The following is a 22,486-nucleotide window of genomic DNA, read 5'->3' as shown; positions in this document are numbered from 1 at the left end:
AACAATATATATATTGTTATATTTCAGTAGGCTTATAACTACCTTTAGTGGCCTGGTTCAATATATTCAAATTGAAAGAACCAATAAAAAAGAGATGTGTTGTAGAAGATATAGGAGAGAAAGAGGTTGAAGAGGTGTGATGTATTTAATGTATATGTGTGTTTTTGTAACTTACATTATGCACATATATATAGTACAAATTTTACTATCCATATTTGACTAATTACCATCCATATTTAACTACTAAATTTACAACACTCCCCCTTGGATGGTAATTTTTTTAAAGAGCAATTAATACTGCCTCGTTAAAAACCTTGCTAAAGAAAACCCAGTGGGATAAAACTTTAGCTAAGGGAAAAAGAGTGCAGCATAGAGTTGACTCCCCCTCAAGTAGACAACGCTGAGTCGTCACATCTTTTGAACTTGCCTCATGCCAATATTGTGAACGTATGTTTTGAAAACAGCGATTGACAGTGCTTTGGTATAAAGATCAGCAGAGTTGTTGATTGAACGTATCTCATTTTAATCTGGTTGTCTTTTACGAGATCTTGAGTATATGAGATGAATATGAGGTTTTCATCTGAAACTGTATCATCTAAATCTTTTATGTACAAGTTTGACCCATGTGATTTGTCTACAGTCTCCCTCATGGTTTGCTCAAATTGTTGTTTCAATTCCTATTCCCTTTCAGTCTTTTTCTGAGCCTTACCAATATACCATTCTTTTCCATCAAACTTATGACCGTTAAGACCGTTTATAGCTTTAGCGCCTCGTCAGCATTTATGTTTTGTTCTGTCATTTTTGATACTCTTCTTTCATTTGTACTATGTAAGCTGTATTATCTTCATAGATAGTTGTTGGGCTTTTATAGCATTCTAGTCCACAAGAATCAATAATGATTTGTATCATTGATCTTAACTAAAATCATTCCCGAGTAGCTTCATGTAATGCAATCACTTCGGCATGATTTGATGATGTTGCAACAAGTGTTTGTTTTGAGAACGTCATGATATTGCGGTGCCTCCATTTAGGAATACATATCCAGTTTGAGATTTAGCTTTATGTAGATCAGATAAATAATCTGCATCTGTATAACCAAACAAATCTTGTTTCGAGTTGTTAGAATAAAATAATTATAAATCAGTAGTTCTCCGAAGGTATCAAACTATTTGTTTGATCCCATTCCAATGTCTTTTGGTAGGGGCTGAGCTGAACCTTGTCAACAAATTAACTGCAAAAGAAATGTCAGATCTTGTATAATTTGTAAGATACATAAGAGCCCCAATTGCACTAAAATATGGAACTTCTGAACCAAGAAGATCTTCATGATCTTCTAGAGGATGAAATGGATTAGTATCAATATTAAGATCTAACAACCATATGAGTACTTAATGGTTTTTGTCTTGTCCATATTAAAATATTTTAAAATCTTTTCGGTATAAGTTGTTTGATGTATAAGTAAGTCATTAGTTATATGCTCAATATGTAAATCAACGTAATACTTGATTTTTTTTTTTTTTTAATCTTTCTTTAGAAGTTGAATGGCTTCATAGATTTCTTTATTTAAGATAATTGATATAAACAGCTATGATCACATATCCGAACATTGTTTTTATAAAACACACGTGCAAATAAGTTTATATGTATACCTTTTTCTTATCAAGTAGTAATTTAATCGATTATACCACATACGTCCCGATTGTATAAACCCATTTAAAAATCTTTGTGATTTAATGGAATATATTCCATTGGGTTTTGCATTAGATGCTTATGATACCTTAACCCTTCAGGTATATTCATATATATATCATTATTAAGTGATCCATACAGATAAGTAGTAACAACATCCATGAGATGCATTTAAATAACTACCAGGTTGATTAAGTATCTAATAAGTAATTGTATTCATTATAGGAGGATAAGTTTTTCTCCTAATTCATTTCTGGTCTTTGTGGGAAATCTTGAGTTACAAGTCAAGTTTTGCCTTGTAACTTCATTTGCACATTTCTTTTCGGATAAAAATTCATTTGTATCCCATTGTTTCACATCTTTAAAAGTGATAACGATTGATCCAAAAACTTTTCTTTTATTGAGCGATTCTAATTCAGCTCGTATTGCTCCTTTCCGTTGAGTTCAATCACGTCTATTTTGATATTCAATGACAGATTTTGGTTCCAGATCATCATCTTTATTCATGATGTCATTGTAACATTATATGAAAATATCTCATCAAGATTTTTCATTTCATTTCAGTTTCATAATATTGCATAATTTATTGCAATTTATGTATTTCCATTTATCAATATCCTCTGCAGAAGGAGTATTGATTTGTGGTTCTTCTTGAACACTTTCTTTTACCTCATTATCAGCTGATTTTCTTTTTCGAGCATTTTTATCTTTGGAACCAATTGGTCTCCCACGTTTCTGCCGTAGCAAAGACTCATAAGTGACATTATTGCCAGCTTTTGTAATTTCAATTCTAGCTGAAGCATTTACTGCTGGTATATATGATTTAGTCACTTATTTTTTGTATCTTTAAATGCATAAAGTAATTAATTTGCAAGTTCTTGCATATGCATTATATTTGAATTTTCTTTTCGCATTCTTTTGTGCGATGATCAATATTCCTTAATTGATGTTCACACCATGAAACATCATTTTATTTATATTTCATTTCTCCCCCTAATATAGGGAACAATGTTTCATTAAAGTGAAAATCGACAAAACTTGCTGTAAAAACATCACCCGTCATGGGTTCAATATATCTTATGATTGAAGATGTTTCATATCTAACATATATTTCAATCCTTCTTTGAGGAACCATTTGTTGTGATTGTTCAATTAAAAATACACTGCACAACCAAATGTTCTAAGATGGAAAATATTCGGTCTCCACCAAAATTAAGTTGGTAATGGAGAATATTTATAACTTGCACTTGATTTAATGCGAATTAATGTCACATCATGTAAATTTACATGTCCTCATATAAATATTGAGAGTTTTGTACTCATTTCTAATTGTCTTGTTATTAGCTGTAAGCGTTTATCTATTGATTCAGCTAAACCAATTTTGTGTATGCACATGAGCAACTGGATGTTCAACAACAATCCTTGTAGACATATAATAATCATTAAAAGCTTGAGATGTTAACTCACCAGCATTATCAAGTCTCATCCTTTTAATGGTGTAATCAGAATAATGTGTTCTTAATTTAATAATTTGTGCAAGAAACTTTGCAAATGTCATATTACGGCTTGATAACACACAAACATGAGACCATGCGTTAGATGCGTCTATTAGAAAAATGGTCCACATGATGGATGAATTGGTCCATATATATACCCTTGAATTCTTTCAAGAAACATTGGTGATTATTTCTCAATGTGCTTTTCATTAATCGCCATATGTGCTTTTCATTAATCACCATATGTGTTTTTCGTTAATCACTATATGTGCTTTTCATTAATCACTATATGTGCTTTTCATTAATCACCATATGTGATTTTCATTAATCACCATATGTGCTTTTCATCATATATCATTTTCACCATATGCGCTTTTAATCATATGTGCTGCGCTTTTCGTCATATGCACTTTTTATTATATGCGCTTTTAATTATATGCGCTGCGCTTTTCATCATATGCGTTTTTTATCATATGCGCTTTTAATCATATGCGCTGCGCTTTTCATCATATGCGCTTTTTAGTGCTACATAGATATTTCTCATTTTCGATTATCATTGACTGATAATCATATTCATTATGATATATATCAGAGAAACTTAACAAATTTCTCTTTGATTTGGGAGAAAACAAGACATTGTTTACAAAAAATTCGTACCATTTAGTAATATGAAATTTTGCCTTTTTCGTTCCTTATATCAAGTTTGCAAGAGCTGATATAGTATTTATAATTCCTTCATTTGATTTAAATCAATGAAATATTTCTTAGATTTGATCATAGTGTGTATGTTACTACTATCTGCAATACATAGGTCTTTACCATTTAATTGATGTTGTATTTCAGCAGGATTCATACTAAAACTTCAAATAAGATAAGCAAATAATGAGTTATATTTCAGCAAGATAATCAAATTATATTACCTGCAAACAAGTTATAATCTGAAGTACATAAAAGATAACACTTAATAAAACATATGCGTTATGATCTAAAACCATTTATTTATGAGTGATACATAAAAAAAACTAGGCATCTTAGAAAATTCAAACCATTCAAGTCTCAAGGTAGCTCAGGGTTAATTTAATCAAGATTTGTCAACAGATTCACTCTCGTTTTCTTTTCTTTTGGGACTTATTTGTAGAGCTAAACAAGATGTTCATGTATTCAAGAAATACTAGACTGATGATCCACGTTACCAGATCATTAATAAGAATCTCCGGAATTCTTATAAGAACGTCTACTAATATCTTTAATTTTAATTCTTTCATGGATCACCGTTATTTTATTTTTTTTATAATTAATATCGTATCTATCTTTGAGTATTTTCCATAATACACTTGGATTTTCGATCATATAATATGTAGATTCTAAGGACTCGTCAATATGTTTGCTAAGAAAAATACTTACTATTGCTTTCTCTTGTTCGGAATAATTGTTATTTTCATTCAGGGTTTCTAAAATACCGTTTGATTCGAGATGTTTTTCTACATTCATAACCCATGTTAAGTAGTTGTTCCCACTTGTTCTAAATGAGCAAATTTAAGCCTTTTCAAATTCGACATTTTCTATTATCAAAAAGATGAATAACATAAATCATAATCATAATCAACTTATATTCATAGACAAATAATAAAATGAAATTAGAATCATTTTAAATTCATAAGTAGCAAACAACAGAATAATGGTATGATTACAAATAATAAAACCACAAGGGCAGGATAGAATATAGGTTCACCCGGTGGTATATTAGCAACAATGATGATAGTTAATATGACCAATACAATAGGAAAAATCATCCTTGTGTGAATCATTTTTACAAAAACTTTTTGAGAGTAGTAATCTGAAAAATGAAGATTGATTTGTGAAAATGTGAAAACGGAGATGTTTATTTTATATTTGAAAAATATAGTTGTTGTAACGTCGTCAGTTGACATTAACAACCGTTATGTATATATGACCGTTGTAACGTCGTTAGTTGACGTTAACGAATAAAGTCACTATATCAAAACGCGTATGAGTAATATAAAGGACAAGATTTTTTTTCTTATTTTAACTTTTAAGATTTACTTTTAATAAAAATACAAACTACTTTTCTTATTTTAACTTTTAAGATTTACTTTTAATAAAAATACAAACTACTTTTTCTTATTTTAACTTTTAAGATTTACTTTTAATAAAAATACAAACTACTTTTTCTTATTTTAACTTTTAAGATTTACTTTTAATAAAAATACAAACTATTTTTTCTTATTTTAACTTTTAAGATTTACTTTTAAGAATAAACATTAGTATGCATGAAATAAATAATGATTAATTGCATAAGTAATCATAAATGTTAGATAACATATAAAGACCCCATCGTATTCGTATTGATCGGAATTAATCTCGACCCATGGTACCGTGTTGTCAAATGACGTGTTGCGTACATAAAGTACCGTGTTGTCAAATGACGTGTTGCGTACAATCATGAGGTCTTATTAACATAAATATAAATGTTAGTGAAGTTAATAAGAGTTAGATTACAGAAAATATAATTCAGGCGGTATAACCGACCATATATAACTTAAATAACATAAATATAAATGTTAGTGAAGTTAATAAAAGTTAGATAATTTCTTACCTTGATTAGTGATGTGTGTTTGCTTAGATAAACCTTGATTATACGGAACACTTCGTGCTGATAACGTGTTATATTTCAGTAGGCTGATAACTACCTTTAGTGGCCTGGTTCAATATATTCAAATTGAAAGAACCAATAAAAAAGAGATGTGTTGTAGAAGATATAGGAGAGAAAGAGGTTGAAGAGGTGTGATGTATTTAATGTATATGTGTGTTTTTGTAACTTACATTATGCACATATATATAGTACAAATTTTACTATCCATATTTGACTAATTACCATCCATATTTAACTACTAAATTTACAACATATATATATATATATATATATATATATATATATATATATATATATATATATATATATATATATATATATATATATATATATATATATATATATATTTTAAAATGACAAGATATACCATTCGTTAAAATATCATTTCGGTCGACCACCATATAGCTTGGTCGATCACATCATTTTGCAAAGTGATCGATCAAACATTAACTAGTTGATGGTGGACTACAAAGTATAAATGTTCGACTTTGTAGTCGATCAACAAACAACGCGAACGATCAAAAATTTGGCCGACTGCCAAAAATTGTGTCAAATAATTTGGTGTATATCTCAATGTGAAATCATATTGTCAGTAAATGGGGTCAATATTAGCAACAACGATATTTATTGCTTATTTGAAATCATAAAATAACTCAATATATTATGCATAAACATCATGACCAACAACAACGATATGGTATGTTGAACACAGTTACTTTGCCCTCATCTTCTTCTCGAACAATTCATAAACTTAGTTTTCACTGTTTATTTTATCAATTATATCACAATATTCCTACAATTATTCTCCTCTGAATCCGATTGAATATAGTAATTGTTTTAGCTACATGTTAAAAAATTTGCCCTAGCTACTTTTATTTTATTAAAGCTCTTAAATCGTCTCTCACAAGAATAATACGTTCGATTTAAAACATTGAATACACAGGAGGAAAAAAGAATGAATTCCTTTCTCTCAAAAAAACCACCCCTCTGCCAAAAACCACCCAACTAATTCAAACAAATTTCAATCTACTTTTCCTAATTCAATTCCAATTAACCAACAATTTCCAACTTCCCAAACTTTCACAAAGAACACGAATTCATCTACCTTTCAAAAGAAAGCAACGGTGTTCTTGGGGGGATTATCAAAATTTACAAATTCCACCATTATTACCAATGCCTTGCAAGGATTTGGGTCTATTCAAGGCGTATCATGGAAACAAGATCGATCATTTGCATTTGTCAAATTTGCAACTATCAAACAAGCATCTACAGCGGTCCAGGAGATGAATGGCAAGACTCTCAACGACAGGGTTATCTTCGTCGGTTACGCTAAGAAAGAGATGATTATTAAGTTTGCCAAAGACTACGCTCCAAACAGTTCCTCAAAAACGGTCAATCCTAAACCTGAAATCGTCTTATCACCCAACGAACAATCTATTGATCGTTTAAAATGGACTGCCCTCATTGTTGATAACAAACCCATCAAAGCCCTCAAACTAATTAAATGGCTAAAAAGAAGATTTATTGCCATTGATAATGTTTCTTTTTGGGGGTCATACGCTTATATCGTTCAATGTAGAGACGAAGATAGTTTTAAAAGAATGATTATGGGTCCAACTCTAAACGATTTGGAATTTACAGAGGTGATACCGTTACTTCCAAAAAAGAATAAATTCTTCAGAATCGCTACATTGGCAATCAAAGGTATCCCTTTTGATTGTTGTTCTTCAAACAGCACAATTGGAGTGTCCCAATCATTCGGAAGGGTAATCCACGTTGACACTCTATCTCATAGGCTCATTCGAACAGATGTAATGCACGCCTTAATCGAGACCGATTATCCTGGGGTGATAAACAGGTATGAAAAGGGTGATATTGGGAATTCTTCAAGCTGCAATCTTTGGGTTGAGGAAGTTTTTGAAGAAGAATTGATTGAAACAATTGGAGATAATATTACTGAAGAATATAATGCAAACTTAATCCTGGAACTTCAAGCTCTAGAAATCCAAAAAAATCAGTCACTTAAGGATATTCCGGCACCGAAAAAGGTATAGCCGGGTAATGTACTTGAAAGAGAAGAGGGAGAAATAAACGTTGGGGCTGAAAATTTAAATTTTAAAACTCCACCATAGTCAAACAATCCAAAAGGGGTAACTTTTCCAAGGGAGATTCATAACTCTATGGACAAAGTGACTAAAGCAGTTAGAAGCCAAAGAGACAAGTCTGATTCGGTTAAGAAATATGAAAAGGAGATAAAGGAGTCATTGTTTTTTACAAGAGGTATGGGAAAGGTACTAGACAACTCACCAATGGGGATGTTCCAGCACTTTTGCCTCATCTCAAGAAAAGTCATTTACCTTAAACATGAATGACTATCCTACCCTTGAGCATTCTCCTTCAAAAAACGCCTCTACCTCCCATTTCAATTTGAATAACCTTCCTGCAAAAAGTAATTCTTTCAACAACACTGAACCTTCTTTCACTGCAAAACTCTTGGAACCTGCAATCACCACTCCAAACAACCAGTGTATAGGAAGTAATTGCAAGGCCTCTTGTGAAAAAATTAGATCTCGGTGCATTCCTATCGAAATTCCTGAATCTCCTGTTAATGATTCAAATCCTCAATCCGATAAAAAAAAGAAGGCCATCAACGACAACAGTTGGGTCGAAGAGGTCCCATGTTCTTCGGATATTTACGATACCACAAGTGAGATTAACCACATAGTCAGAAACGAATCAACCTACAAGAAAAGCAAAATCAATGGTATTCAATTTGGGGCAAAAAAGCTAACCTACAAGGAGGAGATGATCAATTTTAGGGTTCTTATGGCAAACATGGCTGATGATGATGTTTGAATCGTGTGCAAAAGCCATGAGGCTTGCCTCGTGGAATAGCCGCGGACTCGGCAATAAATCCCGAGGAAGCATGGTGGGTTCATTGGTTTATTGTTTTTCAAATTCAATTCATAGCAACTCAAGAAACTATGGTAAAAGTTGTTTCTCAACCAACTCTTAATGCCATTTGGAAGCATCACGAGTTCGATTATATGCAATCAAAAGAAAACAGTAGGTCAGGTGGTCTCCTGTCTATCTGGAGGTCTGACATTTTTTCTTTGATCCAATCCTGGGTTCGCAAACACTGGACAGCTACCATTCTGGGGCTTAGTCATTCAAGGGACAATGCATTCTCAATCAATTATATTCTCGATGAAATACGGTTATACCTTCAATTCTATTCAACCAAAAGCATACAGGAGATCAGGCTCCTCAATTGGTACATCTGGAGCATTCGATCTGCTAATTGAGGGTGAAGATGTCTCTTTCAAACAATTAATGTTGTCGCAAGTTTAATTTCATTGAACTCATCTCATTCTAGGTGTGTCGATTCGTAGCTGTTTCAATTCAATTCAAGAGCTCTCCTCTTTCAAGCTATCCATCGCTATCGAATTGAAGTCGCACCGGTTGATGCCCCTCTTTTATCTGATTTCTGTTTGGGCCCTAGACCCCTTTATTCACTAGGCCTGCTTTCAAGATCTTTTGGGCCTGCATTAAAATCCATGTGTTCAATCAATGCTTTCAAGTGAGCCTGTTTAATGTGGGCCTTTAAGTCCATTTATTTGGGCTTCGTGACCCATATAGTGTTTACGTTTATGTTTTCTCGATGTTTTGTCAATTTCTTTCATTTCTTTAGGCTCATAAGCCTCTTTCAATGTAATATGTTTGTTTTCCTTCATCTTTCCAATGAAGGCATAATTAATATATTTCTTTTTTCGCCGTAAAAAAAATAATACGTTCGATTTTATGTCATATCAAAGAGTAGAATTATATGAACTTCTATAATCTAGACAAGTTGTTTAGCTTCCATTATCTTTTATTTCAGATTCTATTTCTCAATTGTCTCTTTGTTATAAGAAACAGTGGCTCCTATTGATTAAATTAAATCAAACCAACATATAAGGTGGTTGACCATGTTTAAATGAAGTGGAAGTCGACCATGTTTATGACGACCCTCATTTTTCCATTTCTGTTTCTACTATTTTACTGTTAAGACTTTATGTGCTTGTAAACTTTATTTAACAAAACGTTGATTAAATAGTAATTTTTGATCAACACTTCGTGTCGATTAAAGTTTATGCATTATGTGATATTTATTAGGTATAATCACTATGTAATAATTTAAATGGTGACAACTTATATAGATTAAAAATATTAAGAGAAGTAAATAAAATTTAATAAAAGACATGGACAAATAATGTAAGAGATTAAACAAAAACTTATCTTAAATAAAAATAACGTTTAAAAAAATATAAATTATATAAATAAATATGTGCCGAATAAAAAAATAATAATAATGATATAATTAAAAAAAAAGAATCGGCTAGTTTAAAAATATATATTAATAAGAAGATGAAAACAACATATAATGTCAATATTAATTAATATTTATTTCAAATTTAAAGAATCATCATATCCTAACAATAATATTAATAATATATAATAACTAAACTAATAAATTCTATCTTTCTTACTATCTATTACCTAGTATTACGGAAGATTTAAATTAATAAATTCAATATACAAACTAATGAGTGATAATAGTAAATTCCTTATTTCATTGAATTAATAAGATAATCAATAAAAGTTGATAATGATAATGAGATATTCATGGACTCTGCAGTTTGAGATGAGAAAAAACACTTCCAATTCAAGTTATCTACCAACTTAAATAATATCCCCAACACAATTACTCTCTATATATACATGTAGGAATTCAACGAATTACACAAAATTTCATATTCTTCTTGGTTGTTGTCATCGAAACCCAATACTCCACACATATCGACTCTAGTCGATTACAACAAAACTGAACCACAACTCGATCTCTTTGTTCGAGCATGAACCAACCTAGGTGTTCTTCATCAATCACCATTCATGTTGGCCGATCACTGCCGCTGTTTCTGTTGTTGCAGCTGTGACCCATCGATCACCATTCACTCGTCTTTCTCGAAGGTATAACGATATCCTAACTTGAATATACTACTATATTTTATTAATCATACGGGACCTAAAAAAATGAAACTAACCGTTGAGGTCGTTGGTTTCGATCACGTTATCTAAAAGGGTTTACGTTTTAAAAAAATTTAACATTGCACATGTTGGGTGTTCGACAAATTTGTTTTAATTGTTATGTAACAATAAATCAATCTATGAGAGTTAGACAAAACAAATCAAATTTGGTTTCTTAGTCATGAAAGGACTTTTATTATAAACGTAAGTAATCTTCACTGCATGTAACTTTTGCAACTTAATTATAAGGAAATTAAGGGCGTAGACACACTACTCTGTTTTTGACGTCAACTACACTTAAAACTAAAAAGAAGATAATATTTGTTAATTGTAGAAGATGACCATAAAATAAATACTTATTTTGGCATGCACATGTATGTAATTCAATGTTCCCACGTCAGTTATAAAAGCAAAAGATTGGCTAGAAGTCTAGCAATTTACGTCAAAAAAGGGAATTCAATAACAGTGATGATATTTTACAATTTATATACTCCATATGCTATCAATGGTTTTATATAAAAAAACGAATAATCAATAATTGATATCATGAACAAGTTTGAATTCATATTATAACAGTTGGAGCTTTGGTCTCTGAGTTGATTATTAATTTATAAAGTTTTATACTACTAGTTACTAAGATACTTATTTTTATTTATTTAATAATTGTAATGATAATAGGAATTAAACCAAGAACATATGAAGAGGATTAATAATATGATTTTTTTGATGATTAATAGTTTAAAAGATAATGGTGATTTAAAAATAATTAAAGATAGTTATGAAGTAATAATGATAAGTTTAAACATATGATATAAGTTAAAAGACTTAGAGCTTATTTAGGTTACTTAAAATATAATTAGAGTAATAAGAATAAGAATATATATGTACGTATTATGTAGGTGTATATATATATATATGTAACACATGTATAACTATATATATGTACAAAACATGATGAGATTACATTAAGGTTGATTAATTAAAAGTAATTAGAGTAATAATAATATTACTAAAACTTATAAACTTATCTATATGGTAACACCTTAATTACACTAAGTTATATTATCACATATATAATTATTAAGTACATTAATAATTCGTTGTGTGTATACACCTATAACGTGAAAGTTATAATCGAAAGATAAAGTACACTTTATACGAACCTCACCGCTACTTACGGCCTAGGGTGGTACTTGTTGCCATTATAGGACTCGCTTGTGGATCTTGAATGCCAAGACTTAGATTCTGGTCAAGAGTCCTGGGCGCCCGGTAACAACAGGTTATCAGAGTGACTTATCTGATAGCAACGAGGTTTGGGCAAAGTTGTACAATGTCTTTGTAAAGGATTATAACCCGAACATACTAAAACTAGAAACTTACTATAAGTGGAAGCTTTCCATAAATAGTAGGTTTCCGAAATTAGAACTTTTGAGAAATATGAACTTTTCTCGAAAACCGTCACTGTTAATATAGTTGCTATACTAATAAACATACTTTATGTCTGTTAGACATTAGCTAACCAAACGTTATATCTCTAGGTTGAGATTTCTGATTACATACTCCGTTCATACTTCTTGCGTGGAATAACTTATTTGCTACTAAAGTAAACTTCATAGCCCCTCTTTTTACTATTTCTTAACTGTTTTATAAACTTTGGGGTGAGACACATGCTTGCTTTTAAACTGTTTTACGATTAGACACAAGTACTCAAACTTGATTAGTTCAAACTGTGCTATGACATGCTTTGTTTCATGCTTAATCCCTGCCATGATATTGTTAATTGCTACTTTGAAATGCAAACTTAGTTATTATGAGTAGGCCTACTGAGAGTGACATCTCTACCCATTGGCGTGATCGTCAAGGGGGTACATAATAATGATTTCAACGACACTGACAGTTCAAGGTGTCATAGGGTAACTTTGTTTAGTCTCGATATCATACACCTTAGCACTACTAACGAACTGATAAAACTTTATAACTAAATCTTGTGGTCTGAAACTTTATTGATTATATAAACCTATGATGTTCACTCAACCATTGTGTTGACATTTTAAGCATGTTTGTCTCAGGTGATGACTAGCTTATGTGCTGCCCTATGATGCTTAGCTAGCTGATGCATTGGAGTCCACATATTTAGAACTTATCATTTGGTATTTATATATGAATTTTATTATGTAAAACATTATTACGTTTTCGTTGCAAATCAAATTTTGTTTTATTTAAACATCTCATTTAGAGTCGTTCTCGCTTTACATACTTGTGTTGTGATATTGAAATGTCATATTTACCCCCGGCCCTATTTGGGGGTATGACATAGTGGTATCAGAGCCAGGTTGTTATAGAGAACCAGGATTGCATTTTATGTTTGCCTTATGTGTTAGTTAAGGTACCTTAGCAATCTTTAAGACTATAACCTTTCCTAGCTTAGTTTAAGTACCTTTTTTATTTGTCTATATTCTTGCCTAGTTTTAAGTACTTTCTTTTTTCTTTCCTTATCCTTTGCCTAACGCCAACCTAACTATGTTTTGAAGAAACATGGCTAGTGGCGAATCAAGCAGCACAACTCCCAACGTCACTTTAACTTCTGTCCAATTTCAACAACTGTTGGCTACCGCGCAAAGCAATGGCAACAATGGCACACCGCGAAATCTTTCGACTATTTGTTCACATCAAAATTTCATGAACTACCAGCCCCCTACATACAAGAGTACTGAAAGACCTGGGTTTAAAAATATGGAAATGGTGAATACTAATCTCATGAGTTACACCAATCGATTCCAAGAATTTGCTTTCATGAATCCTCACATGACTACTCCCGAGCATCTAGGGATCCAATGCTACATCAATGGATTACCTGATAGCATCCGGAGAGATGTTACCTTGACGAACCCAAGCACCATACAAGAAGCTGCTTGCATGGCAAGCTATTTCATCGACGAACATAAGAGAAAAGAAGGTGCAAAAAGGAAGAGGGAAGGAAACGAGCAAGAAAATTCTAAAGGAAAATCCAACAAACTCTACAAGGGAAACCATCCTTACTGCCAAAGGTGTGAGAGACATTACTCTGGGAAGTGTACTATTAAATGCACCCGGTGTAAGAAGATGGGCCATCTTGCAAAGAATTGTAGGGTTGTTATTCGTGTAACAAAAACTCCAGCCACAAAGGCAAATGCAACCGTTCTTACTTGCTATAAATGCGGAGGAGTAGAGCATTTCAAAAATTAATGTTCGGATAAGAAGAAGGATGAAGAGATACGAGGAAGAGTCTTTGGCATCTAGGAAGACCTTTGAAAACTATCCCAGGGTTTTCTTTTACAATTTAGTACATCTATACTTTGGTGATTTAATAAAAAGATTTTGTTAAGTTTTTGTAATACTTTGGTTTTTTTTATGAATAAATTCTATTTTTAGTTATCTCTTCTTCCGATTTCCATTTAAACATCTATCTCGTAATGAAATAAACCTAGACTAGATGATAGTAATAGGAAGTTGATTACCAAAATTTTAACTTATTGGAGTGATAGAATTATGATTTAGAGTAATAAAATGACGCCTGATCAACGTGGTTATATTATGATAAGTCATACAATTCTAATGGACCCTGATAGTGATAGGGTCTGATCAACCTTATGACTACCATGTACCATTACCTGACTCCTTTATCCCTCTATTATCAACTAAAATACCGACTTTAGAAATCAAATTACCAAAGGACCCAAATTTCTTTCGTTTCCAAACTATCCACTCCCGCATTGAAGATGTACCAGTGGTTACAGATTTTCCTGAAGTATTTCCTGAAAAACTCCCCGGTCTCCCTCCCCAACGACAGGTTGAGTTTCAAATTGATTTGACTCCCAGTGTTGCACCTATTGCAAAGGCACCATACGTTTAGCTCCATCTGGGATGAAGGAACTTTCCAACCAACTCCAGGAACTTTTGGAGAAAGGTTTCATTCGTCCTAGCTCGTCTCCATGGGGAGCACCCGTTCTTTTCGTCAAGAAGAAAGATGGCACGTTGAGAATGTGTATTGATTACTGAGAACTCAACAACCTAACCATCAAGAATCGTTATCCACTCCCGCGATTGATGACCTGTTTGACCAATTGCTAGGGTCAAGTATCTATTCGAAGATTGATCTTAGGTCGGGTTATCATCAACTGAGAGTCAAGGAAGCCGATGTATCTATGATTGCTTTCCGTACTCGTTATGGACCTTATGAGTTTCTTATCATGCCTTTTGGATTAACCAATGCTCCTGCTGTATTCATGGATCTTATGAACCGTGTATGCAAACCTTATCTTGACCAATTTGTGATTGTTTTCATCGATGACATCTTAATCTATTCCAAGAGCGAGAAAAAGCATGAGCAACATTTGCGATTGATTCTAGAGCTCTTAAAGAAGGAACAACTGTATGTCAAGTTTTCCAAGTGTGAATTTTGGCTGCGAACCATACAATTTCTCGGACATGTAGTTGATAGTGAAGGAATACATGTCGATCCCACGAAAATCACTGCTATTCAAAACTGGGAAGTACCTAAGAGTGCGAAACATATTCGCCAATTTTTGGGACTTGCTGGTTATTATCGAAGATTTATCAAAGATTTTTCTATTCTAGCCAAACCTCTCACCAAGCTAACTCACAAGGGAAAGAAGTTTGAGTGGTTCGAAGAATAGGAATATGTTTTTAAGGTTCTAAAGGATAAATTGACCACAACCCCGATTCTATCATTACCCAATGGCACCGACGATTTTGTAGTCTATTGTGATGCCTCGAACCAAGGTTTCGGATATATCTTAACGCAGCGCAACAAAGTTATAGCTTATGCATCTAGACAATTGAAGAAACACGAGAAGAACTATACCACACATGACCTGGAGTTAGGAGCTGTGGTATTCGCATTGAAGATGTGGAGACATTATCTCTACGGAATAAAATTTACGGTGTTTACTGATCATAAAAGTCTTCAACATATATTTGACCAGAAGCAACTAAACATGAGACAAAGGCGTTGGGTCGAGTTATTAAATGACTATGACTGTGAGCTTAAATATCATCCTGGTAAAGTGAATGTAGTTGCCGATGCCCTTAGTAGAAAGGATCGTGCCAAGCCGATCCGAGTTCGAGCTTTAAATATGCGTATTCGTACGAATCTTACATCTCAAATCCGTGAAGCACAACTTGAGGCAATGAAAGAAGAGAATGTACAGCTCGAGGGACTTAAAGGTCTCAAAAAGCAACTTGAACTCAAGGGAAACGGAATAAGGTATTTCAATAACCGAATCTGGGTCCCAATCTTCAGAAATCTTCGAGAACTAGTCTTGGATGAAGCACATAAAACTACGTATTCTATTCACCCAGGCTCTAGTAAAATGTATCACGATGTGAAAGAGTTTTGTTGGTGGCCTAATCTTAAATCTGATATTGCTGATTATGTGAGCAAGTGCCTTACTTGTTTGAAAGTTAAGGCCGAGCATCAAAAGCCGTCTGGTTTACTTCAACAGACAGATATTCCGCAGTAGAAGTGGGAATGTATCACTATGGATTTTATTACTAAGTTGTCCAAGACTTCAAACAACAATGATACTATTTGAGTCATAGTGGATCGTCTTACTAAATCTGCACACTTCTTACCGATCAAAGAAACCTACAAGATGGAGAAATTATCACAACTTTATATCAAAGAGATTGTCTCACGTCATGGAGTCCCTATCTCAATCATTTCTGATCGCGACAGTCGATTCATTTCTAGATTTTGGAAAATTTTACAATATGCTCTTGGAACTTAACTCGACATGAGTACTGCTTATCATCCAAAAACCGATGGTCAAAGTGAACGAACCATTCAAATGTTGGAAAATATGCTTCGTGCTTGTGTTATCGATTTCGGCAAAGGTTGGGATAGACACTTGCTTTGGCTGAATTTTCTTACAACAATAGCTATCACTCAAGCATTAAGGCTGCACCTTTTGAAGCCTTATACGGATGAAAATGTAGATCCCTACTGTGCTGGGATGAACTAGAGGACATACAATTAACTGGTCCTGAAATCATACACGAAACTACTGAAAAGATCGTTCAGATTAAGAAACGATTAGAAACTACCCGCAGCGGACAGAAGAGCTATGCTGATAATCGTCGGAAAGATTTAGAATTCCAAGTTGGTGATAAAGTCATGTTGAAAGTATCCCCTTGGAAAGGCGTCGTTCGTTTTGGCAAACGAAGCAAACTAAGTCCGCGTTTTGTTGGACCTTTCAAGATTACCGAAAGGATCGAACCTGTGGCTTATCAATTAGAACTACCGTGTACATGACGTATTTCACATCTCAAATCTGAAAAAGTTTCTTGCTGATGACACACTCGTTATTCCTTTGGATGACATTCGCACTGATGATAAAATGCATTTCATAGAAGAACCAATGGAGGTCGGGGAACAAACTGAGAAACGCTTGAAACAGAGCACTATTCTTATTGTTAAAATCCATTGGAATTCACGAAGAGGCCCCGAGTATACCTGGGAATGTGATGACCAGATGAGGCAGAAATATCCCCAACTCTTCTCAACCGCAGATGCATCCGAGAAGTCTACCTAAAACTTCGGGACGAAGTTTTTATTAACGGGGAGGTACTATGACGACCCTCATTTTTCCATTTCTGTTTCTACTATTTTACTGTTAAGACTTTATGTGCTCGTAAACTTTATTTAACAAAACGTTGATTAAATAGTAATTTTTGATCAACACTTCTTGTCGATTAAAGTTTATGCATTATGTGATATTTATTAGGTATAATCTCTATGTAATAATTTAAATGGTGACAACTTATATAGATTAAAAATATTAAGAGAAGTAAATAAAATTTAATAAAAGACATGGACAAATAATGTAAGAGATTAAATAAAAACTTATCTTAAAGAAAAATAACGTTTAAAAAAAATATAAATTATATAAATAAATATGTGCCGAATAAAATAATAATAATAATGATATAATTAAAAAAAATGAATCAGCTAGTTTAAAAATATATATTAATAAGAAGATGAAAACAACATATAATGTCAATATAAATTAATACTTATTTCAAATTTAAAGAATCATCATTTCCTAACAATAACAATACTAATATATAATAACTAAACTAATAAATTCTATCTTTCTTACTATCTATTATGTAGTATTACGGAAGATTTAAATTAATAAATTTAATATACAAACTAATGTGTGATAATAGTAAATTCCTTATTTCATTGAATTAATAAGATAATCAATAAAAGTTGATAATGATAATGAGATATACATGGACTCTGCAGTTTGAGATGAGAACAAACACTTCCAATTCAAGTTATCTACCAACTTAAATAATATCCCCAACACAATTACTCTCTATATATACATTTAGGAATTCAACGAATTACACAAAATTTCATATTCTTCTTGGTTGTTGTCATCGAAACCCAATACTCCACACATATCGACTCTAGTCGATTACAACAAAACCGAATCACAAATAGATCTCTTTGTTCGAGCATGAACCAACCTAGGTGTTCTTGATCGATCACCATTCATGTTGGCCGATCACTGCCGCTGTTTCTGTTGTTGAAGCTGTGACCCATCGATCACCATTCACTCATCTTTCTCAAAGGTATAACGATATCCTAACTTGAATATACTACTATATTTTATTAATCATACGGGACATAAACAAAACGAAACTAATTGTTGAGGTCGTTGGTTTCGATCACGTTATCTAAAAGGGTTTACGTTTTAAAAAAAAATTAACATTGCACATGTTGGGGGTTCGACAAATTTGTTTTAATTGTTATGTAACAATAATTCAATCTATGAGAGTTAGACAAATAAATAAAATTTGATTTCTTAGTCATGAAAGGACTTTTATTATAAACGTAAGTAATCTTCACTGTATGTAACTTTTGAAACTTAATTATAAGGAAATTAAGGGCGTAGACACAATACTCTGTTTTTGACGTCAACTACACTTAAAACTAAAAAGAAGATAATATTTGTTAATTGTAGAAGATGACCATAAAATAAATACTTATTTTGGCATGCACATGTATGTAATTCAATGTTCCCACATCAGTTATAAAAGCAAAAGATTGGCTAGAAGTCTAGCAATTTACGTCAAAAAGGGAATTCAATAACAGTGATGATATTTTACAATTTATATATTCCATATGCCATCAATGGTTTCATATATAAAAAAATGAATAATCAATAATTGATATCATGAACAAGTTTGAATTCATATTATAACAGTTGGAGCTCTGGTCTCCGAGTTGATTATTAATTTATAAAGTTTTATACTACTAGTTACTAATATACTTATTTTTATTTATTTAATAATTGTAATGATAATAGGAATTAAACCAAGAACATATGAAGAGGATTAATAATATGATTTTTTTGATGATTAAAAGTTTAAAAGATAATGGTGATTTAAAAACAATTAAAGATAGTTATGAAGTAATAATGATAAGTTTAAACATATAGGATAAGTTAAAAGACTTAGAGCTTAATTAGGTTACTTCAAATATAATTAGAGTAATAAGAATAAGAATATATATGTATGTATCATGTAGGTGTATATATATATATATATATATATATATATATATATATATATATATATATATATATATATATATATATATATATATATATATATATATGTAACACATGTATAACTATATATATGTACAAAACATGATGAGATTACATTAAGGTTGATTAATTAAAAGTAATTAGAGTAATAATAATATTACTATAACTTTTAAACTTATCTATATGGTAACCCCTTAATTACACTAAGTTATATTATCACATATATAATTATTAAGTACATTAATAATTCGTTGTGTGTATACACCTATAATGTGAAAGTTATAATCGAAAGATAACGTACACTTTATACGAACCTCACCGCTACTTACGGCCTAGGGTGGTCCTTGCTGCCATTATGGGACTCGCTTATGGATCTCGAATGGCAAGACTTAGATTCTGGTCAAGAGTCCTGGGCGCCCGGTAACAACAGGTCATTAGAGTGACTTATCTGATAGCAACGAGGTTTGGGCAAATTTGTACAACATCTTCGTAAAGGATTATAACCCGAACATACTAAAACTAGAAACTTACTATAAGTGGAAGCTTTCCATAAATAGTAGTTTTTCGAAATTAGAACTTTTGAGAAATAGGAACTTTTCTCGAAAACCATCACTGTTAATATAGTTGCTATATTAATAAACTTACTTTATGTCTGTTAGACATTAGTTAACCAAATGTTATATCTCTAGGTTGAGATCTCCGATTACATACTCCGTTCATACATCTTGAGTGGAATAACTTATTTTCTACTAAGGTGAACTTCGTAGCCCCTCTTTTTACTATTTCTTAAATGTTTTATAAACTTTGGGGTCAGATACATGCTTGCTTTTAAACTGTTTTACGATTAGACACAAGTACTCAAACTTGATTAGTTCAAACTGTGCTATGACATGCTTTGTTTCATGCTTAATCATTGCCATGATATCGTGAATTGCTACTTTGAAACGCAAACTTAGTTATTGTGAGTAGGCCTACTGAGAGTGACATCTCTACCCATTGGCATGATAGTCAAGGGGGTACATAATAATGATTTCAACGACACTGATAGTTCAAGGTGTCATAGGGTAACTTTGTTTAGTCTCGATATCATACACCTCAGCACTACTAACGAACTGATAAAACTTTATAACTAAATCTTGTGGTCTGAAACTTTATTGATTATATAAACCTATGATGTTCACTCAACCATTGTGTTGACATTTTAAGCATGTTTGTCTCAGGTGATGACTAGCTTATATGCTGCCCTATGATGCTTAGCTAGCTGATGCATTGGAGACCACATATTTAGAACTTATCATTTGTTATTTACATATGAATTTCATTATGTAAAACATTATTACGTTTCCGTTGCAAATCAAATTTTGTTTTATTAAAACGTCTCATTTAGAGTCGTTCTCGCTTTACATACTTGTGTTGTGATATTGAAATGTCATATTTACCCCTGGCCCTATTTGGGGGTATGACAATGTTTACATATTAGTCGAACAGGCACTCAATAAATTTTAGTCGATCATCTTGAAGAATGAGGTGAGTACAACAAGATTCATGATGGTAATCAGACCTTCACGGAGCTGCAGATTAATGATGAAGTGAGCAACGGCATGGATCGAACTGATTTGATCATTGATAAGGTTGTATTCTCCAAACAAAAGCTCACTGATTGGCTTATTGATCGAAAGGCTAAAATCGATAAATGTTGTACCTGGGGAAAGTATGGGTGTATGGTGAGGTGCAATGATATGACAAGTTTTAAAAATATTTGTCAAGGTCCCCTATATGCTAATGGTATTGCACAATTCTTAAAAGTAATTCCGATGAACAATAGGCGTGGGAGGTATTCTAGACTTGTTTGGCTGGATGTTTGTGGAATTCTTTTTGATTATGGGAGTATGGAAAACGTGTCTGATGCTGTTCATGATTTAGGGGAGGTCCTTTATTTCCCTAAGAGCTCACATTGTTTAACACATGCCTGATCGCTATTCTTTTTTACGGAGGTATTTGAGCCTACTTTGATTGACAAACAAGTTGTCATGGAAACAAAGAACAATCAGATGGTTACATTATAGGCCCATGAAGTGGATAAGGAATTTAAACCGTTGGAACACATTGAAGATGAGGACATGGATGTGTTCTTAGATAGTGTTAATAATGCTATTTAAAACATTAAAAATGATGATATTAGGGAGGACACAAGGGAAGGTCCGGTGGCAGATGAGCATGGTGCAAATGAATCGAGATCGCTGGATTCTGCACACGGCTCTCCGGTACAGGATAATGGTGGTGAACCCTTCAATGAAAATTCAAATTTTGAATTTGGAGACTTACTAACGGGCAAAAGTGGGCAACCTGAGGGTATTAGCAATTCTACAAAATTGAATCTTCACGTTTACGAAAAGTACAAGGATGTTCTAGTGAAAAATCGGCTTCTGTGCTGATAAAGGTGGCTGAGACTTTCCCTTTTGTTAAAAGTGTACCAGAAAATATTATAAAGAATCTAGAAAGTACTTTTGTTGCTGCAGAAACCATGCCATCTTAGATGGAGAATACAGAGGCAATTTGCCTTCCTCAGAACTCTAAAAAGTCACATTTTTTTGCTACTTCCAATACTCCAAATATGCCTGTTCCAAGCCCGTTGCACAGGCCCAATTCTAATGGGCTGGCCCAACGTAATTCACCCTTTGATGTTGATATTCCAAGTGAAAGATCTTTTTTCCATTCTGCCAGATTTGCACACGAAAAACATGACAAACATGACTGCCCAACACTAGACTATAGATCGGCGTGTGCGTTTCATAGGAAAAATGCTCTAAAAGCCAAACTTCCTGATAACAAACAAAGCAGTTCTGGGCATCGATGCATCTCTAAGGGACACAAACGCAAGAAAAATAAATCGAGCGATTTGATTGAAGATGTTCAATTGGAGATGGAAAGTCGGACTG

Source organism: Rutidosis leptorrhynchoides, chromosome 5 (genome assembly GCF_046630445.1).
Source record: "Rutidosis leptorrhynchoides isolate AG116_Rl617_1_P2 chromosome 5, CSIRO_AGI_Rlap_v1, whole genome shotgun sequence".
Taxonomy (NCBI): Eukaryota; Viridiplantae; Streptophyta; class Magnoliopsida; order Asterales; family Asteraceae; genus Rutidosis; species Rutidosis leptorrhynchoides.
The sequence above is the reverse complement of the archived record's forward strand: the minus strand, read 5'-3'. Positions refer to the sequence as shown.